The 20,817-nt window shown below is 32.8% G+C and overlaps 2 long non-coding RNA genes and 1 pseudogene across 10 annotated transcripts; 1 reads left to right on the forward strand and 2 right to left on the reverse strand.

Moving 5' to 3' along the window:
- Positions 1-3,340: 3,340 nt before the first annotated feature.
- Positions 3,341-15,254, forward strand: LOC107918331 (uncharacterized). Of its 4 annotated transcripts, none has more exons than XR_001690054.2 (4): positions 3,344-4,132; positions 4,508-4,910; positions 5,022-5,139; positions 15,065-15,254. It is a non-coding gene; the product is annotated as an uncharacterized lncRNA (long non-coding RNA). The 4 variants fall into 4 exon arrangements; XR_001690053.2 differs by lacking the exon at positions 15,065-15,254 and adding an exon at positions 7,944-8,283; XR_005923595.1 differs by lacking the exon at positions 15,065-15,254 and having other exon boundaries at positions 5,022-13,200.
- LOC107918329 (7-deoxyloganetin glucosyltransferase-like) lies at positions 14,458-17,133 on the reverse strand (annotated as a pseudogene).
- Positions 17,134-17,895: 762 nt separating this feature from the next.
- On the reverse strand, positions 17,896-20,295 carry LOC121225732 (uncharacterized). 6 transcript variants are annotated; one of them, XR_005923601.1, is made up of 4 exons: positions 19,786-20,235; positions 18,571-18,873; positions 18,392-18,486; positions 17,896-18,136 (listed from the first exon to the last, which is right to left on the reverse strand). It is a non-coding gene; the product is annotated as an uncharacterized lncRNA (long non-coding RNA). The 6 variants fall into 6 exon arrangements; XR_005923600.1 differs by having other exon boundaries at positions 18,392-18,935; positions 19,786-20,256; XR_005923599.1 differs by having other exon boundaries at positions 18,392-18,873; positions 19,786-20,251.
- Between the last annotated feature and the right edge of the window lie 522 nt (positions 20,296-20,817).

Below are 20,817 nucleotides of genomic sequence, written 5' to 3' on the forward strand. Positions count from 1 at the left end.
GAAGCTTATACTCTAAAGATGATCAAGCCGATATCCGGTATGTTAGGTACATGACTTGTTTATGACATGACTTTACTAGCAAAAATGGAATTCATAGTTCGATTAAAGAGTTAATGATATCCTCTCATTGGTATTGTGTAGATTGATAAATATGGAACGTGGTCACGGGTTGCTTATTCTCGAACGAGCAATTGATTATAATCATTAGTTGACAGTGATCATATTAATCATTAAGAAGACACAATGATAACAATGAGATACAACATGATTGTATTGAATGAATGGATTTAACTCAAAGGAATTAAGGATATCATATGATGGTAACACACATATGATGAGATCATTGGCAAAGCAGTTGGATGAGTTGCTTTCGTAAAGAGTATACTAGATGGAGTTTTCAATCATGGTACTTCTTATGGACTCACTCCATGATTAAGTAAATTGTGAATTATCTTACCGATACTTTTAGACATAATTGCAATTAACTCGAGCCTAATTGTATATGTTCAATTGGTCTCTCTACTAGCTCAACAAAAGCTTGATCGGGCTGCATTTGAATCAAAAAAAAATTCTATGACTTTAGAAATAATTTAGTTGAGTTGATTTATTTGATGTGGAATAAAATTAGGTTGTCGCGAGATTTCTATGACTTTATAAATAATTTAGTTGAGTTGATTTATTTGATGTGGAATAAAATTAGGTGGTCGCGAGATTTGTTCGACTAGAGAATTTGATTAATGAATTTTCTTAAAAAATTAACTTGGAAAATCCTAGTGACTTTTAGGAATATTAATTTTGATAAAGTAAAATTAAATTAATCAAATTAATTAAAATAAATATGATATTTTTGGAAATCAATTTTCAAGTCAGACAATCAGTCCAATGGGTAATTGAACTTGAAAATTAGACCCGAGATCGAAAATTAAATTCGAGACCGAAATCCAAAAATTGGTTGAACTTGGCCTTGTGCATGTAGCGAAAGGGTCGGATCAATAAGTCTCTTGAACTATGAGAATTTCACCCTATTTTTATACAATTCTTTCTTCTCCTTAGATGGCACAACGCCCAGCAACTTATAACACTTTGATTTCACATTGATGTTATAGTCTTTGATTCCCTCTTGCTTGTTGATTAGAAGGTCGATTATTAAAGCGATAGCTTTTAACATTATAGTCGCTTTCTCGTATGGAATATGAAATGTAAGCGTTTTTAGCATTTATCTTTCTAATAATGCGACAAGCAACTCCGATATTATATCAAACATTTTTATCATAGATGCCACAAATAAATCAACAATCTTAAATACATCCATCTAATTTTGGGAATTGCAAATTATGTCGAGCATGAATAACTTATTTTCTTTGATGTTCAAAAAATCACAAAAAAAATAATTTTTTATTGCAAAAAATATTTAAAAAATATTTTCATAATAGCAAAATTAAAAATAAGTAATTTTACCATATCAAGGATATGATAAGCTACATGAAACCTTAAGTAATTTTTTTTTAACGGAAAAGAGGTAGAAAATTGAGAATTTTTTTAGAGAGTGAAAGAGTTTGATTGGTTTTTTCTTTGGAGAAAATTTTTGGTGAAAATAAAAGAGAATGAGGTGAGATATTTATATTAGAGGAACTCGATATTCATAGGTTTCGAAGAATTAAGATATAATATTAGGGAAGACATTAGAACGTTACGGATATAGCATCGCTCTAATGATTGTCAAAGAAGAAAATGTATCAACAGTGAAAAGCATGTTGGCTGGAATCGCGATAATATGAAAATCCAATGGTGACAATGATGGAGAAGATTTAAGAGATAGGCATTAAAGGATAAAGTTAGAATCCAGTGCCAGCAACTTTTCCAAATGAGATGCACAACCAATGGTACTAGTTGATAATGGCAATGTTGGAAAGATATAGATACTAGCGGAAAAACCACTTCCTAAATATTGTATTTGAGAAGTTGCTTACAAGATTGCTGCTCATACTTAGGGCAAGCTTGTTCAACATATCACATTATCAAGTGAGTCTAAAGGAGAAAGAGATTAATGTGAGGAAATTGTGGATATTTAGATAATAAAACTAACTCGGAATAAGATTTTTTCTAAGAGGGGAGAATTGATGGAAATATTTTAATAATTTATTATTTATCTCAAAATTTATTACTTGCCTAAATGGTATCTATATAATTATTTTATTAGTTGTTATCTAACAGATTAAGATTATTGGTTTTTTTTTACATAAATTACTTGGATAAAATTTGTTATTTATCCCCTAAAAAAATATGCAAATTTATTTAATATTTTTTTTTAGATTTTTTGAGACATCAGTTCATGAATTTTGTAAATTTAATTCATTCCAGAAATAAGAGCTTGACAAGAAAAACTTTCTTTATCTTATAATTGTTTTAGATAAATCGTGTGGTTTTTAAGGTTATTCATGAAATAGCTTTTGTGTTGCTTCTTTGACTTGTGATGCATCTCATTATCCGGATTTACTGTACTTTTTTTTTTATTTTTAAGACAATAGATTCGGATATTTTAATGTGGATATTTAAGGGATTCGTATTCAACAAATAATTCAATTAATTTGGATAATAATGCTTGGATTTAATACATATAAGGGTAAACTATATTCAAGGTCACTAAGGTATTAGTAAGTTTACTTTTTGCTCACTCAACTTCAAAAAGTTACAAAATGATCACTAAATAATTTGAAAGTTTCCATTTAAGTCACGGAATTAGTCGAAAGTTTTTATTTAAGTCACTAGGTTATTAAAAATTTTTTTAGAGTCCGGCTGACAAGCTCCAAGTGACGATTCAACGATTGGTACAGTGGACTAGTACCCATTGACGAGTAGAAAAACATATCTTAGATCCAAGTTGATATGATGTTCAGTGTCGGAGATCAGAGAATAAAGTTGTTTGGATTTCGATTCGCAGATTTGTAACGCCCAAAGTTGTTTCATAAAAAAAACTAAATTGTAGAAGAGAATTCGATTGGTGAAAGGGAATGCCATATAATATCGATTTTAACAACCCAATGACTTAAATAAAAACTTTCAAATAGTTCAGTGACCATTTTGTAACTTTTTGAAGTTAAGTGATCAAAATATAAACTTACTAATAGTTTAGTGGTCTTAAGTGTAATTTACCTAACATATAATAAATTTGAATTTTTAAACAAAATTGCACATTCATATTTGAAATTTACTGAAATAATAAATCTCAGAATAATCTCCTTAGATATTAATATTCAACTCTAAATAACCGGAACTAAGAGCCCATCACTTTACCAACGGATAATGATGCTTATAATTCAATGGAGCAAATTTTTTAAGACAAAATTGAAATGCATTAAAGAGGAAATGTAATACACTCACCAAAATCCTGCAATCAACAGCTGCCTTAACAGCTGTCACCAAAACAATGGTAACCAAGGCGGTGCCTCGAGTTCTCCTAAAAAAAGAAAAGAAATGGACACTGACTTAAATCCTAAAAAAAGAAGAAGCAAAACCTAAAATTAAAAATCACAAAGCCCTATCATATCCCAAAGCACATTTCCTCTTCTTTGCATCTTTTGACCATTAATGGAGCTTTCTGGCTTTACTTTCTATCATTGTAAATTTTCTTTTGAAGCGCCATACCAGATTTATCCTAAATCTGAGTTCATTAGAGAAAAGTAAGAACTATTGTTTTTGGCTAAACATCCCTGGACTCAGAAAGAAATGACCCATCCCTGGACTCAGAAAGAAATGACCCATCTTTACGATATCAAATATCTTTTTTGATCATTGACGACTGTGGGTTCAACTTCCGTCGGTACCTCTTCAATCCAACAGGACGGGCTAGTAAGATTTTACCCTCGAGCTGCAAGGGAGCGCGTTGCTTCATTTTCCTTTCGAGGAGTAAATTGAAAAGATAAGTTAAGAAATCTGGGTCTTTTTTTTTGGATCATTAATAATGTTGCCAATCGCTGATCTGTCCTCTAAGTCTGATTTGATTTTTTTTAATGACTGTAAGGGCATCACCTTCTGCTATTAGATCTCGAAAACCCATTTCTTCCCCAAATATTACTGCTTGAAGACACGTCTTCACTTTTGAAGTGGTTGGATCTCCATTTCTTCCTAGTGGGTAAGTACATGCTCCCATCACAAGACCTTCATGATTTCTTATAATGATTCCCGCTGTCGCTGTCATGTCCTGTTGTAAAAATGCTGCACCAAAATTAGCTTTAACTTGTTCTGCCTTGGGGGTCTCCAGAAGCCCTCTTTTGGTTTAATGTTGACCTCTGTTATGGATTTAATTTGATCTAATTCTAGAATATAAGCTTTAATAAAACCCACAACCTCCTATACCCTTCTTTTTTTCCCTTCATGGTAATATCTATTTCTATTGTACCATACTACCCAAATTGAAATTGCCATAACTGCAGACACATTAATGTTATTGATGCAAAAGAAAGAGGTTGACGATTGTTTCCATGTTTGTTTTGTGTTTATGTGCTAGACGTCAACCCTGACCTCCTATAAGACCTCTTTTGTGAATTCGCAATCTCGAAAAAGGTGTTCCACAATTTTTTCTTCCATTGAGCAGATTGGACAAGCATCATCGTTCCTGAGTCTTCGAGTCTTTAGGTTACTAAGCGTTGGGAGATAATTGTTAGAAAATCTCCATAAAAGTATTTTTATTTTACTGGGAATCGGGAGGTTCCATAATTTTGTAAAATAAGCTTTTATATTAGTTTGGTCTGTATAATAATCCTGTAGATGAAGGGTATTAGTCATTAGCCATTTAAAACCACTCTGAACTATGTATTTGCCCGATTTGTACCCACGCCATATCATAACATCCTATTGAGTCCCGATTACCAATGGAATCGACAGGGTTGCCTTGGCTTGTTCCCTTTTTAGTAAGTTCTAGATTGCATCATAGTTCCGTGTAAAAGATTCTTTAATAATTAAATCTGCTACTTTGGAATAGTTGATATTTATATGTTGACTCTTTACTTTTCCATCTCCAGGGGTAGGTAGCCAAGCATTATTCCATATGTTTGTTAATTCTTCGTTTTCTATCCTCCAGCCTGTTTCATCTTCCAATAATCTATGTGCATTCCAAATGCTGCGCCAGGTAAAAGACGGGTAAGCTCCTAACCTTGCATTTAAAAAATTATCACACGGATAATATTTTAATTTTATTACGCACGCAAACAAACAATTAGGTTGGGTGAATAGTCTCTATCGTTATTTAGCCAACATGGCAGTATTGAACATTGCTAAATCCCTAAACCCCATAACCCAAAACGCTTTTGGACTACACATAGTGAACCGATTACTCCAATGAATGCCCTTATTAGTTTTTAATTTGCACCACCAAAATTTACTTATTAGATTTTCTAATTCTTTGCAAAGCAATAGTGGTAATTTAAAACACTGTATGGCGTAAGTGGGAAGTGCTTGTAAAACTAATTTTATAAAAACTTCTTTACCAGCAAAAGATAAATTACGAATACTCTAACTTTTCATTTTTGTAACACCCCAAATCCAACCCTGATGTTATGGCCGGATCTAGCGATGTCACATGATAGGGTGTTTGAAAACCGTGTCATCACGTTAAAACCATTTCCATTGAACTCCTTATCTTAATATCTTATTAGTTCCAAAATTGTGTTGCTCATTTAATCGATAGTTTCAAAACGTTATTCGTTTGGGAAGCTTTTAAAACAAATTAAACAATCGTGCGTTTAGGAAAAACATTTGTTTCTTTTGAAAACCGAGGTTTCCTACTACTAGTATTTGTAATCCATAAGGCAAAGATAATTAAAACCCAATACCAAAGTCCGAAAGTTCAATTACAACCCAAAAACTTAGCTAGTAAAACTAGAATAGAAATAAAACCAATTATCGTAAATATGGGTTAAAAACTATGAAAGTCCAAAATCGTGGTCACCGCCGAGTCCTCCGCCGCATCGATCCGTCTAGATCTGGGGATTACTTGTGCACATTTAAATGAAAGAGGTGAGTTTACGAAAACTCAGTGTGTAGTCCCATAAAAAACAAATAATAGCAAATCACAGTGCACAGTTAAAGCAGTCTTGGGCCTAAGCCCTTTTTCAGTATCAGTAATAGTTTGGGCCTTAGCCGATCTCAGTACAGTATCAAATATGCAATAGGGTCTTAGCCCATCACAATATCAGTAGCAGTCATGCAGTATTCAGTAACAAAGTCCTACCCAACCAGTCTCTACACACCATCTTCGTCCAACCCTACACTCCATGTAGGGATCAAATCAACCCACCCATCCCTACACTCCAGGTAGTACCGAATGCGGCACAAAACAGTAATTTACAGCTGAGCTGTCAGTACGTAAGGCTTAAGAGCCTTTCAGTATACATCCTCCAAATATAATTAACCCAACCTCATGCAATGCAACATACAAGTCATGACATGCTATCTCAAGACATCAGTACATATAACCAGTTCAGTATACAAGCATACTATCATCATGCTCAACACATATATACATCAAACAGTCAGTTTGTACAATTAGGGGTCTAAGTGATGCTTACCGACCTTACAGTAGGTTCACAATCGAACCCGTGCAACCTTAGCAATCAATTCAGTGGAAATGGGCTCACACACCCATGTGGGCCCACATGGACCAAATTGGCCTTGACCGCGTGGTCCATTTTTAATGTAACCCGTGCTAGCTAAATATTCATATAAGTTTTTGTTAGAGTATGCCCAAAGATCAATCATAATATGGTTGTAATAACATACTTGATTTATCATGTTTATTAATATAATGAGTTACCATTATGATTTTAGTTTCTTTTCTGTGTGTATAAATAAACTATTTTATAATAATGTCCTAAGAGTAATATGATTATTCTTAAAAGGTCCTTAGTCAAGTATTATTGTTGGATAGGACAACAATAATGCATTAAGACTAACATGTAGTTGATTGATGATAAAGAGTTATTGATATTGAATGTCAAAATCGATGCATGAATATGTGTGTTAGAGAATAACATATTGAATTGACTCGTTATGAGTATGTTTCTTGAATTATTATGTAATTGTCACAACATTACTCATAGTGATTAATATGTATATGATCCTTAGACTTGAGATCATCATAATCTCAACTTCGTGAGTTGTATATTTTGATACAGTCAAACGTACACTGTAACTGGTTATTTTATAAAGGCTGATGTTGGATATGCCACGATCTATGTAGAGGGATATGGTTGATCGATATAAGATAAGTCCCTCCTACATAATGGGAGTAATATATTAGGCCACTTGATTGAGTGAGATTAGAAATGCATAGCCATGCTTAAATAAGCTGATATGAGATGTCATATTTATTTGTATATCATAGTCTACTTAAGATATCAAGGAACATGGAATAGACTATGCAAGTGTGACTATTCCATTACTTGTGTCCAATTCAGAGATAAAGGACTTAATGATTATTGCATGAAAGTTTAATCATAAAAGGTTATGTCGAATCATGATTTCTTGTGACTTAGGTAGCAATGATGCATTGTTAGGTGCCACTCATTGTTTGTAACATTGGAATCGTTTTAGTATTACTGCAAACGTTACAAGAACCTACAGGGTCACACCCTATAGTTGAAATGAACGGAATAAAACATAGTTAGTATTGTGTTTGGTTGTCGCTTGAATTAAATTAATTATAGAATTAATTTAATTGGATAATCAAATATCAAACACATTATGTACAAGGTTGTTGTACGCATAATGAGAACATGAATTTGGTTAGTATAAAAATTAAAATAAATATATAGTTTACTGAAATCATTATTATAATTAATGTAATTATAATTTTCGATTTAAAAACATTGTTATATTTATTTAATTTCTAGAAACCCTAAAATAGATATAAAAATCCCGTTTTTTCATTGCTTGGGGTCTAGCAGTCGTCAAAGCAAAGTCTTTTCAAAACAGTTTTGGGGATTCCTTCCGTTCATTGTCAACTGGGTGGATTACGTAGAGGCTGGAGTCACGATAGATTGCAGCTTTGTTCGATAGTAAATCAGATTACTTGTTGCTGAGGCGTTGTCTATTCAGAATAAAGATTCGGTAATTTTGAAACCTTTATTTCACCCCGATTCATTCCTTACACATGGATCCATGATTAGGATCACCAAATGTTTTAATTTTCCGCTGCGCCATAGGGGTGCCAGCGTTCCAACAGTTTTCACTATTTACTTATATGCTCCTTCAAAGCTATATACTTGAGTTATTGTTACTAAATTATTTATATCTTGAGCTACAAAATTTCAAATTAAGGCCCGCTTGATGTCTTTGAAACTAGTCTAAAATACCTTTCTACCATATAATTTTTAGAATTTTTGGTTCAGCCAATAAGTACAGTAAAATCTTCCGTCTTACCCCTATTCTGTTGTCTGATAGCTTTGACTTTTTTTGCTAAAAATTAATTATCTATTAGTAAAAATTTTGGATGGTATTACCATTTGTTTTTATTGAAAATAGACTCATTAATAATTTAAACATTTAAATTTTAACCCTTAATTATTTTTCTCCATTTTTTGATGATTTTCGAAAGTCAAAATAGGAGAACCCGAATTCATTCCGACCTTGTCTCACAAAACTTATTATATCTCATGATTTACAATTCTATTACTTACATCATTTCTTCTATGAGAAACTAGACTCAATAAGATTTAATTCCATATTCTTTTAATCCTCTAATTTGATTTTCATGATTTATGGTGATTTTTTAAAACTAGCCTACTGCTGCTGTCCAAATAGCAAGCAATTTTGGCTTTTTGTCGAATCTCATTTTCTGCGTTTCGGGTACACACTTGGTTTCTTTATGCTAAAACAGTCCCCGAGCACTCCAAAGCCTATAATTGAACAAATAACACTAATTTAATCTCACATAACGTGATCTCAAATCAAACTCGTATCAATGTTTTAACCCATAAGCGACTAAACCTTACCTTCAACTGATGAACAGTAATTCCCACACAAACTAAGACTCCGATTGGTGATTACGAGCCTTTGAATACTCCCCTAATTGGCATAAAAAACACTTAAGAAGAAAGTTAACAAATGGAGACAAATCACTTATCTAAAGCTTACCGAACGATCGCAGACAAACGTAGAGCGACACGAGGCAGAGTGGGAAAAGAAAAATAAAAAAGATGAAGGGTGAAAGAGAAAAAATTTGACAGCAATGAAGAGAAAAACGGAAGAGGGTGGAGGGATTTTGGGGAAAGTAAAAAAAGAAAAGAAAAGATGAGTAGAATATTTGATAACCACCCCAATCCCTTATTTCTCTCCGTCAAACTCCCCACTAAATCCACTGTTCAGACTTTTAGTCTATCTCAAACTCTCCTGGACGCACGAGCAAAAATAATGCCCATGCCAATATTCGAACACAAGACCTCTTTCACACCAACACTCCACTTATCCACCAGACCAGCAGACCTATTCTATTACTTATTTGTCAACTTTTACTTAAAAGCCTACTGACCAAAGATAGGGTTTATTCATAAAAATACCAAAATTTACCCAAGTCCTGGCTTGAACTTGGGACCTCTCAAACACACCTAGAACACATAACCACTAAAGTAGACAGATATTTTATTTCATGTATTCATAATAAGCAAAATTAAAAGTTTGGGGTGTTACATTTTTTTGAATAACTTTTTCTTTTAATTCCACGAACATGCCCTTCTTTTTCCCTACCATTGTTGGTAACCCCAAATACTTTTCTAGATTATTTGAGATTCGAACCCTTAAAACTCCCCCTATTTGCTCTTTAAGATCATCCTGTACATTTTTACTAAAGTAAATCAGGGAATTCTCGAAATTTACTAGTTGACTAGAAATACTTTTGTACTCATTAACTATTGTTTTCATTGTTATTGCACCTTCCATTATTGCTTCCCCAAACAATATGCTATCGTCGGTAAAGAAAAGATAGGTGATAGATAGCTGTTCTTTGCCCACTCTAGCCTTTTCAAATTTTCCTTCCCTTTTAGCCTTATTTAGTAGCTTAAAAAAGCCTTTTGCACATATGATAAATAAATATGGGCTTAGAAGGTCTTCTTGCCTTGTTCCTCTTGTTAGCTTGAATTTTCACTGAATGGGATATTGTTCTTACACACCTCATTACAAGATTAATCCAATTACTGCAAAAGCCTAACATTTTCATCATATCTTCAAGACAATTCCATTCCACTCTGTCATAAGCTTTACTCATGTCCAACTTTAGGGCAAAAGAGCCTGTGCCTCCTCTCTTATTCTTTTTTGAAAGAATGTAAAATTTCATAAGATATCAGAATATTATCAGTTATTTGTCTTCTTGGGACAAATGCATCTTGCGTTTCTTCAATACATAAGTGTAGAACCCTTCGAAATCTATTAACCACTAATTTTGAGATTATTTTGTAGATGACATTACAAAGAATTATGGGTCTGAATTGTCCCAAATTCGTAGGGGCTTGTACTTTGGGAATAAGCACAATATTGTTTTTGTTAATTTCCTCAAAATTCTTTCCATTATTCAACACTTGGAGGCAATAGTTAACAACGACCTTTCCAATAATATGCTAAAATTTTTTATAGAAGAACACGGGGTGTCCATATTTTCCAGATGCTTTGAGAGGCACCATGCTCTTTAAAGCTTCCACCACTTCTTTATTAAATTCTTTGCTAAGTTCCTCATTTAAAGGCTCTATGATGTACGGATGGACTTCGCTTCTAATCCTCTCACAACTTTGCAACGAGTTGGAAGAGAATAGATTTTTAAATATATTAATTGCAAGTTCAATAATAGCATTATCACCTTCCACCCATCCACCCCTTCCATCCTCTAGAATTTTTATTGTATTTTTCATTTTGCGCTGTGTTGCAAAATTATGGAAGAAAGTTGTGTTCCAATCCCCCATTCGTAACCAATTTCCTATTATCCATTGTTCCTAAAATAATTTTTCATTATCAGCTTCCATGTTTAGTACAAGCTTAACTTCCGTTATTTAAGCCAAATTGTCTTCATCTGGATCTTTATTCAAATTGTTAAGACGCAACTTTAATTCCTCTTTAGTTTTCAATAGGGATTTACAACTAGATTTCTCCCAAGTTTTCAACTTCAATTTCAATTCTTCTAACTTCTTTAGAAGATCCTTTTCTCTCAAATCCTACCCTTGACATATCTGTTCTTCAAAATCCTTTTCCAAAATCCAAACAACATTGAATCATAACGGGATTTCATCACACACAAATCTTCTCCTTCCATGTGTCATTGTATTTAGGACCACAAGACAATGATAAAAAATACTATGACTCTTATGATGAATTGAGAAATTTGGGAACCTATCCCACCATAATAGGTTTGCCACCCATCTATCAAGTCTCTCACGAATATTGTTGCTTGGGAGTTTACCTCTTTCCCAAGTTAATCATTGGCCTGAAAAACCTAAATCATTCAACTCACAATCCTCCAAAGCTTTCCTAAATGCCAACATTTGTCTTTCCTCTTTTAATCTGCCCTTTTTTTTTTCAAACGAGACTAGCACTTCATTGAAGTCCCCCATAACAAGCCATGACAACTGGCTGCTTCCTTTTATATGTCTAAGAAGGTTTCACGATTCCTTCCTTTTATGTTCAATTGGTGAACCATTAAAAGCTGTGAAATGCCAGTACTCTTCTCCATTATTCTCCATAACTTCAATGTCAATATGAGAATTAGAATAACTTCTCAACTTGATTGTTACTTCTTCCTTCCAACCAAGAGAAAGTCCCAATTTCAATCCATTCACACTAACATCAATCCTGTTTGAAAAGCCACACATTTTCCTTACTACTTACATTCTTCTTGAATTAAATTTTGTCTCAATTAGAAACAAAAGCTTCGGCTATATCTATCTCAAGCTATTTTTGAGACGTCTAACTATTCGCGGTTGCTCCAAGCCGCTAATTTTCCAACTTAACATTTTCATTGCGACCGGACGACCTGTTTACTAGCGGCCATCGATATTTCATTATTAATTGTAGAATTTGAACAAATAGTATGGTGACTCCCCTCTATTTGTTGAATCTGTTGTCTTTTCTTTTTATCAACAGGTTCTATTGGTCTTTTTTCAAGTACCTCATTAGACTCTATTATCATATTATGTATTGCCTTGTTTTCAAACCTTTGGTTGAAAAACTCATTAACCTGATTAATCCTATGAAATCTTCTATTTAATTCCCTTACACGCCTTTTCCTCTTACATTATTAATCTTCTCATTCCCTTGGGGCCTCATCTGATTCCTTTTACGAGCTTCTTCCAAATCCATGTCACTTTTGATCAAATATTTTGGTTCCTCTTGATGCCATCTACTTACAACCATTGACTCCCTCATTGGTGCGCTCTTAAAGGAAGATCCAACCAAATTTAACTTCCTGAAATCTCAACCAAAGACAAAAAAGGCAGAAGCTTTCACCATGCCCTAATCGTCCACACAGAAAACAAAGCAGAGAAAGTCTTTCATATTGAAATATAACATAAGTTGACTTATCTTTGCCATACATTACTCACTTCTTTCTTTTAAAAAGGCTTTGGACATCCAAACGTACTTTGATACGCATAATTTTTCGAAAACCCTTTGTTAGAATTTTTGTATCATAATCCAAAAATTCCCCAATAAAGTTTCCCATTTGTCGTGCCATGCCTTCCAACATCGATCCAAAAGGTAGTTCATGTATTTGCATCAAAAAAATTGTATAATGCAGGGGAAATAGCAACAAATCCTCCTCTCTCATTAATTTATGAAATATGATTATGTGTCAATTAAAGAACCAAGGAATACCATCAATCATCCTTTTTAAATATTGTAGAATCGAAATAGAATTCGCTTCTCCTCGATCTCTGATATGGTAACCCCTTCAATAGGATGCCATAACTTAGAAAGAACGTTCCTTAACGAGGGGAAGTGGACTGAACTTTCTGTTAACACCCTACCTACAAGGCATAGCTTAAAGTCATCTTCTCCTTCGTCGTTCTCCTATTATCCAGCAACGGGGTCGTCCTCTAGATCGTCTAGGTTTAGGTTTGCGAGATTTGTCTCCATGCCTTTAGCGAACAACCTTCTCTTGTGATTTCTAGTCTTGATTGAAACCTTAAAAACTTGATACTAATTGGGAAAATCCAAACTTGCGAGTCGACAAACAGAATAACAGAGAAACCCTAATCGTAGGTACTTTGTTCGTAGAATCTAATTATTTTTAAATGTACTCAATAGAGCCAAGTTGAACCACACGAATTGCGATCCATAAACATACGACGAGAGTTTGGTTGTATTGTTGGATTGATTTCACTTAGGTAGCAATTGGAGTATTCCGATGATAAGATTTTAATGGAATGTGATTTTTTGGAATATGATCGATGAGAATGTAATTGCTAAGATAGTTACTTTACAACATTAGATATATATTATAAGGTATGGATTAAAATCCTGAAAAAGTTATATTATCACGTTTGATTCACTAAGTACTTTCCTAATAATGCAATAATAATTTATGAAGTTACCCTTATTAAATAAAATAAAATATTCATGTATTTAATATTTATAGTAAACTTTATTCTTAACAAATATTTGGATTAAATATTTCATATTCAAATTTAATTGATAATTTTTACATTTTTTAAAGCCTCAATGTAACATAATTTACTTTGGATATTGAAGAAAAACATAATATACTTGAATATAATACATAACTGCTTTAAAATTTGATTGATCACTTGTGAAATCTATTCTACTTCTAAATGAGTTGCCAATCATTTCATTCTCGACAATCATTCTAGTAGAGTTCTCAATTATATACAACAGACCATAATTCAAAGGTAAGTCATATAAAAAGATTATCGTCAAATCAGTTTTAGAGCTCAACGTAAACTTTTTTTCCCTTTTGCTTATGAAGAATCATAAATACTATAATAAAATTGAATTTTCAATTAATATAACGAAAAGAAAAAAAAGAAAAACAATATGTAAATGATATAATATATAAATGATTAAATATACAAATAAAAAATAAAATTAAGGAAAAAAATTACTTTTAAAAATCTATTAAAATAGTAGAGAAAATCAAATAATAGAAAATATACTATCATTGTTATTATTTTTTGAACTTTTCACATTTTACAATGAGAATCATGCTTCAAGGAAAAATAATTCTGCATGGAATATCGTTTAGGGTTTAGAGTTTAGACCACCTAAAAAGGAATATTTATTATTTGATTCGTATCTTGACATAAGAAGTCCAACGAGAGCAATACTTGAAATGGCAATCCATAAAATAATACTGATATTGAGATCGGCTAAAATAAAACGAGAGCTAAAAGGAATTACTGACAAACTTAGTAAAATTGATATGACTGCTATAGCCGGTCCAAAACTAAATAAACGAAAGTTACCTTAGAGCAACACTTCTTTAATCAAGTTTTCCAAATTCACGAACGATGGGCCATTCAACATGGCAGCTTCCTCAGCCTTTTTCTTAAACTCCATGGCCTTTCCCTCATCTCCATGCTTTTAACTCCTTCCATCAACTCCCTCACCAGTTTCTCCACTTCATCCCTCTTCACATCATTGTCGATCTCTATGCTGATGCCCCATTGGGTGCAAGCGAATCGACAATTCGTTTGTTGCTCGGCGAAAAACGGCCAAGAAATCATCGGCACCCCATTGGAAATGCTTTCGATGGTGGAATTCCATCCATTGTGCGTTAAGAAACCCCCAATCGCTGTGTGGTTCAAAACGCTCACTTGTGGGCACCAGCTCGCCATTAAGCTACGCCCTTTGGTTTCTTCAATGAACTCTGGGAGCAAAATAGCTGAATCTCCCATCACCAAATAGGGCCTAATGATCCAAAAAAGGGTTGCTTGCTATTAGCCAAGCCCCAAGCGAACTCAACCAGTTGATTTGCCGTCATCACTGTGATGCTCCCGAAATTAACGTAAACGACCGATTTGGGTTCCTTGGAATCCAGCTATTGAAGACATTGAGGCTCTTCTTTCCACAGATTGGAGTCGATGGAGCTTAAAGGCGACGACTGTGGAATGTTGTTGAGGAGCAAGTGAAGGGGTCCAATGGTGTAAAGTTTAGGGAAGATGGAGGAGAGAGCTTTGATGACATCATGTTCCAATTCATCGAAGGTATTTATGATAATGGCGGAAGCTTTTGCAGATCTCTCACTCTCTGTCGCAACGAAGTTCAACATTATATCATTTGGATCCGTTGTTCGAACAAAGCTCGGCAGGTCCCTTATGCGGATGTTTTTCATGCCTGGAATCCAATCAATGATTGTATCCAAATACCCATTTGTCATATAGGTCTCATCTGCCCAATAAATTAGAAATTCTCAAAAATAAATAAACAAATAAAAAGTTGGAGTTCCACCTACACAAATGTCATATGTGAGTATTTAATTTGTCACGATACAATTGTCATGTATAAGTATTATTTGATTATTTTGTATTGATTTGATTTGATTTTGTTGTTGCTGGTATATATATTTATAATTGTATTGTATTTCTACTTGTAAATTTTTAAAAGAAAAAAAAATATCATGGCAGTCTTGTTCAAAGATTAGACTACCTATCCAATTTTGAAAGCCTAGTTGAAATTGAGGTGGGTTTGGATACAAATATTAAATTCGAAAAAAGAGTTTGAATAAAAAAATTAAGCCTACTTAAAATATGAACTTGAGCTTGTTTAGGTTTGACATTTTTTAATAATAGGTTATTTTTATTTTTTTATATATTATATAATTTACATTAAGAATAGATTAAATTGCTTATATTTAAAATTTTAATAAAATAAAAAAATATATAATAGTTGTCTAAAATATATACATTTAAATAAAATAATTATATTGTTAAAATAAAAAATAAATAAATTTAAATGGACTTGAGTTAATCATTTACAAATATCAATGAATTTAAACAAAATTTTATTTTGTAAATCCATGCGTCTTTAATTGGTATTAACAGTTTATTAATGTCTAGAAATAAAAAAAAATAGTCACAGGTGGTTAATTTGTCAAATAATAATTCGGAAAGTGATAATTTAAAAAAAAAAACAAACTTCAACTGTTGTATTAAATATATCAACTTTTTCTTCTATTCAGTATGAAATGATTATATATATATATTTAGTTTAAAATTTTAGACATAAATACTATATTATTTTTTAATATTTTCTATTATATATTTAATTTATATGTGATATAAATTATTTAATATATAAACTAAACTAATATGTTAGAAAATTAGAAAACAATTGTATTGAGCTCAGCCTTTCAATGATAAAGCCTGAACACCACCCATGTTTTAGCTATATTCTCCCAAATATCAAATGAAACTTTGTTGAAAATCCAACCTTAAATAAGTTTATCAACAATTTGAACACACTAAATCCGAACTCCAAATTGATCCCAATTTATAATAATTTGCCATTCCAAATCAACTCTACCCGGCCCAAATGACAAAATCTAATTAGATGAGAAGTAAAAGTCTATAGTTTATACCTTTCAACGGTGTAAAACCCTTCTCAATAAGCCGTCGATAATGACAATAGGCTAAGAAACCACACGCACTGGGTGTCCAAAACAATACATCAGGAATCCCTACCTCTTGAGCCGCCTCGAGAGTGAACGACATGCACCCATCGGAGACGATGCAAGTGACCGGCGGGATGCCGGAAGAAACGTTGAGCCTAGCAAGAAGTTGGCGAAAGGGAGTCAAGCAATGCTTGCTAGTGGAGTCGCAAAGCGTGGGGATGTCTTGTGTGGCATTGATGTCTGGCGGAGGAAGACCGTCGGGGACAGTCTCAAACCGGAAGTCGGGCAAGCTGTTGAGAGCGTGGGGGCCCCTGGATTTGAGCAACCTTTCGTGGTTGTACTCGGTGTTGACAAAAGTGATGTGGAAGCCTTTGAAATGGAGGAGTTTGGCCACCATAAGCATTGGATTTACGTGACCTTGTGCTGGGTATGGTACGCATACTGCATGGGGCTTGTTGGGTACTGAATAGGATCCCATCTCTCTCTCTTTTTCCCCACTCGCTTACAAACAATGGGGGACTCTAGCTTTATAGGAAGCACAAAAAGTTTAATATATTTATTTAAATTTGATTATAGAAATATATAAATATCATTCTAATTAAGCTCTTTTATTAATCTAGCCGCCAGCTTCGGCTTAATTACTAACTTGGATTTAATTGATTGATGTTTTTTAAACACTGATGGATTAATAAATATTTTTAAACATGTTATATAAAGGTTGTATTTGAAATTATAGTTTAATTTGAAGGTTTAATTGGATATTTTAAAATTTTAAAATTAAATTTAAAAATATTTACTATAATTAAATAAGCAATTAATTCTTATTTATATCCACCTTAAGTTTTTGAGATCCTAACTTTTCTTCTCAATTAAGGGTCGTTTGATTGCCAGTAAAATGTTTTCCGTAAAATAATTTCTGAAAAATGTTTTACTTTTCTGTAAAATGATTTACCGGAAATATTTTCTGGTGTTTGATTGAATCTGTGTAAAATATTTTCTACTGTTTGGCAGATTTCCTGAAAATATTTTCCGAAAAAATTATTTTTACATATATTAATATATATTAATAAATTTTTATATTTTAAATTATTTTTACATATATTGCAATGATTTATTTATAATTAAATAAATCAATTAAATATATAATAATACTCAATTATTAAGCTACAATATTAACCGTCATAAATTAAAAACAACCAAAGTCAAATAAATTATTTGTAATTGTGTTATAAAAAAATAAAAAAACAAGGATTGGATAATTATAAATTAGCTTCCAAACTACAATTAAATACTAGAAATTAATAATATTATCCAAATGCATAATTAGTAGTACAGAGTTGAAGACATTTGATGAAACAGAAATTGATCCGGAGTGTTGGTTGAGACCTGAATTATAGTTGAACCAGAGTTAGCATCCTTGGTTACGGAACCTGGACTAGCTACACAATACCAGCATTGACAACTGGAGTTTCCTTGACCACGAGCAAAACTTGATCTTCGTTGGAGAATGTCATAGTTGAAGCCTCAAAACACCTGCAAGAGGATGATTCCAAGTCAATAATACCAGTTTGATGTTTCAAGTTCTCAAAAACACTAGTTATTTATGGTTAAATGAGTAAGAATATCAAAAATAGTCCAAAAGCAAATGATAAAACAACAGAAATCTCCTAAAAATGATGCAGCCAGTTTTACTACACCGCGATGCACCAGTGAGGTGGCATGCACAAGCATATAGTTTGCTACCATTACATTTCAGCTTCAAAGTACAGAATAGGTGTCAATCATTACCCTGAATCTTTTGGTGAGTTGCATTTTAGATCAACACATTCAGTGCAAGTCTTTTCGTCCTTATCTGCTTGAACCACTTCAAACATTTTTTCGACCTATACTAAAGAGTAAAATTACATGTCAAGGATGAGCTGAAAGGGACAGGCGATTTTCCTGGCATACTATATAAAAATATTCACCTCTAAAATGCTTCAGTGTCTATTACAGATGGGTTTAACCTGAAAAATCAATGGCCATTATGGCCTGGAGTTTTTTATCATCAAACCCTTTCGAGAAAAACCTTATCATGTAATGGTTCTCTTTCTTGAATCAATAATCACTCTCCAAAACAATGCAAAACTTCAAGCAGGTATATGGGTTATCCTTTTTCTTTGGGCACACAATGGCAGCACAAACCAACCTGTTAAAGCCTATGCATCATTATTCTTAACCATTAAATTGAAGAAGCAACCTGAGACTGAAGCTGAAGTTGAAGAAGTAACCTGTTATAGACAATAATTCCCTATCAATATGCGATAGTACAAGAAGCAACCTGAGACTGAAGCTAGTTGGGATTCACACCAGAATCAATCAAACAAGGTCAGAAAACAATCATTGAAATTACAAATCAATAAGCATAAGAAAGAAGTATAAGAAAACTTGAGCCAATTCAAAATGTATAAACAAAAAATGCTCGTAGCAGCAACACAAATGCTCGTAACAACAACACATAACAATCCTATGATCTTTTCATAGTTCAATTCATTGATTCTTGATTTATCTATGTTCTTCCACATACGAAAAACCTGTTCACAAATGCATAACCATTAAAAAATCAAAGAATAATCGAATAGAAAAACTAGAAAACATCCCATGTTTTGCAATATTCTGTATTTTCCCATCGATTTTCTATCCCTTTCTCAGTGACCAAACAGAGTGCCATTTCCATTCGGTTCAAATAAAGCATCAAAATAATCATTACAACCATAGAACCCAACTTCAAAACTAAATAAAAATCTGAACTTTAAGGACTATCTATATTTCCTATATTTTCCCATCCATTTTTTAACCCAAATTTCTCATTTTCCATTCCTTTCTCAGAGACCAAACAAACTTTCCTTTTCATTTAGTTCAGATAAAGCATAATAATAAATCCTTATATACTTATAACCCAACTTTCGTATGTAGTAAAAATCTGAACTGTAAAGACTAAATTCACTGTATTTTCCCATCCATTTTCTAACCAAACTTTTCCTTTTTCCATCCTTTCTCAGAGACCAAACAAGGTCCCATTTTCATTAAGCATCATAATACATCATTACATCCTTAAAACCCAACTTCCAAATTTAGTAAAAATCTGAACTTTAAGATCACAAAATTATTAAAACACAGAGAAAGAGCAAAAAGAAAGGAACCTGGAGGATTTCATTGGATCTGAAGGCATGCCTGAGAAATTTAACTGCAGCCCAGAAATCATTTTTGGTCCAATATCCATCATCTCCAAGTATTTGCATAGGGCAAGAGCCCTCATTCTCTGGCTTTTCAATTAAAGCCCTGAGCCTCCGGTGTTGATGGTAAGTCTCAACAAGAAGCGTGGTATGGGTTTTGGAAGAGCAACCATCCAGCGGTCGCCGTGGCGTTGACGGTGATGAGCGAAGAGAGGATAGACAGCAACAATGCCCGGTTGATTTTGGGAAGTGGGTTTGGATGAGAATCGATGGAGGAAATGAAATGAGAAGGAAATGAGAGGCTGACCCAAGAAAATGAATGAAAAATGTCTTACAGAAATAAAATCTGTAAGACGTTTTACGTAAAAAGGGACATTTTTCCGTGTTTTGGAGTTCATTTTCCAAATGGAAAATATTTTTCGCCAATCAAACGCTGGAAAAGTTAGAAATGATTTTCTGGAAAATCAATTCTGCCAATCAAACAGACCCATTTATGAATAAATGAATTTTTTTAAGAGATAATAATCAAAGAATTGTCAAAAAGATTAGGTTACCCATTTAAATTTAAAGATTTATCTAAAATTTCTAAGGATTTAGATAAAAGTATTAGGTTCGAAAATGAGTTTCAACATAATAATTAGGCTTGTTAAAATATGAAATAAATTCGGAGTTCAATATTTAAAGCTTGAGTTCGATTAGGCTTAACCTATTTTCACGTTTATAATATGTTATTTTTCTTTTCTTTTATATATTATTAATTTATATCATATAAAAATTAAATATATTAGATTATAATATAAATATTAGAGAATATGTTAAGCTTTAATATGCAAACTCATTGTGCATTAACAACCTACTATCAACATATTAACCTGAAAACGATAGTGGTTTATCCACAAATTTACTAACAGCTTTTATTTGTAAACATGTTGTGTATTCACAACCTAGTGACAACGTATTAACCTGCAGCACTGGTGGTTCAACCACAAAATGGAGTTT

This window comes from Gossypium hirsutum, chromosome D13 (assembly GCF_007990345.1).
Source record: "Gossypium hirsutum isolate 1008001.06 chromosome D13, Gossypium_hirsutum_v2.1, whole genome shotgun sequence".
Taxonomy (NCBI): domain Eukaryota; kingdom Viridiplantae; phylum Streptophyta; class Magnoliopsida; order Malvales; family Malvaceae; genus Gossypium; species Gossypium hirsutum.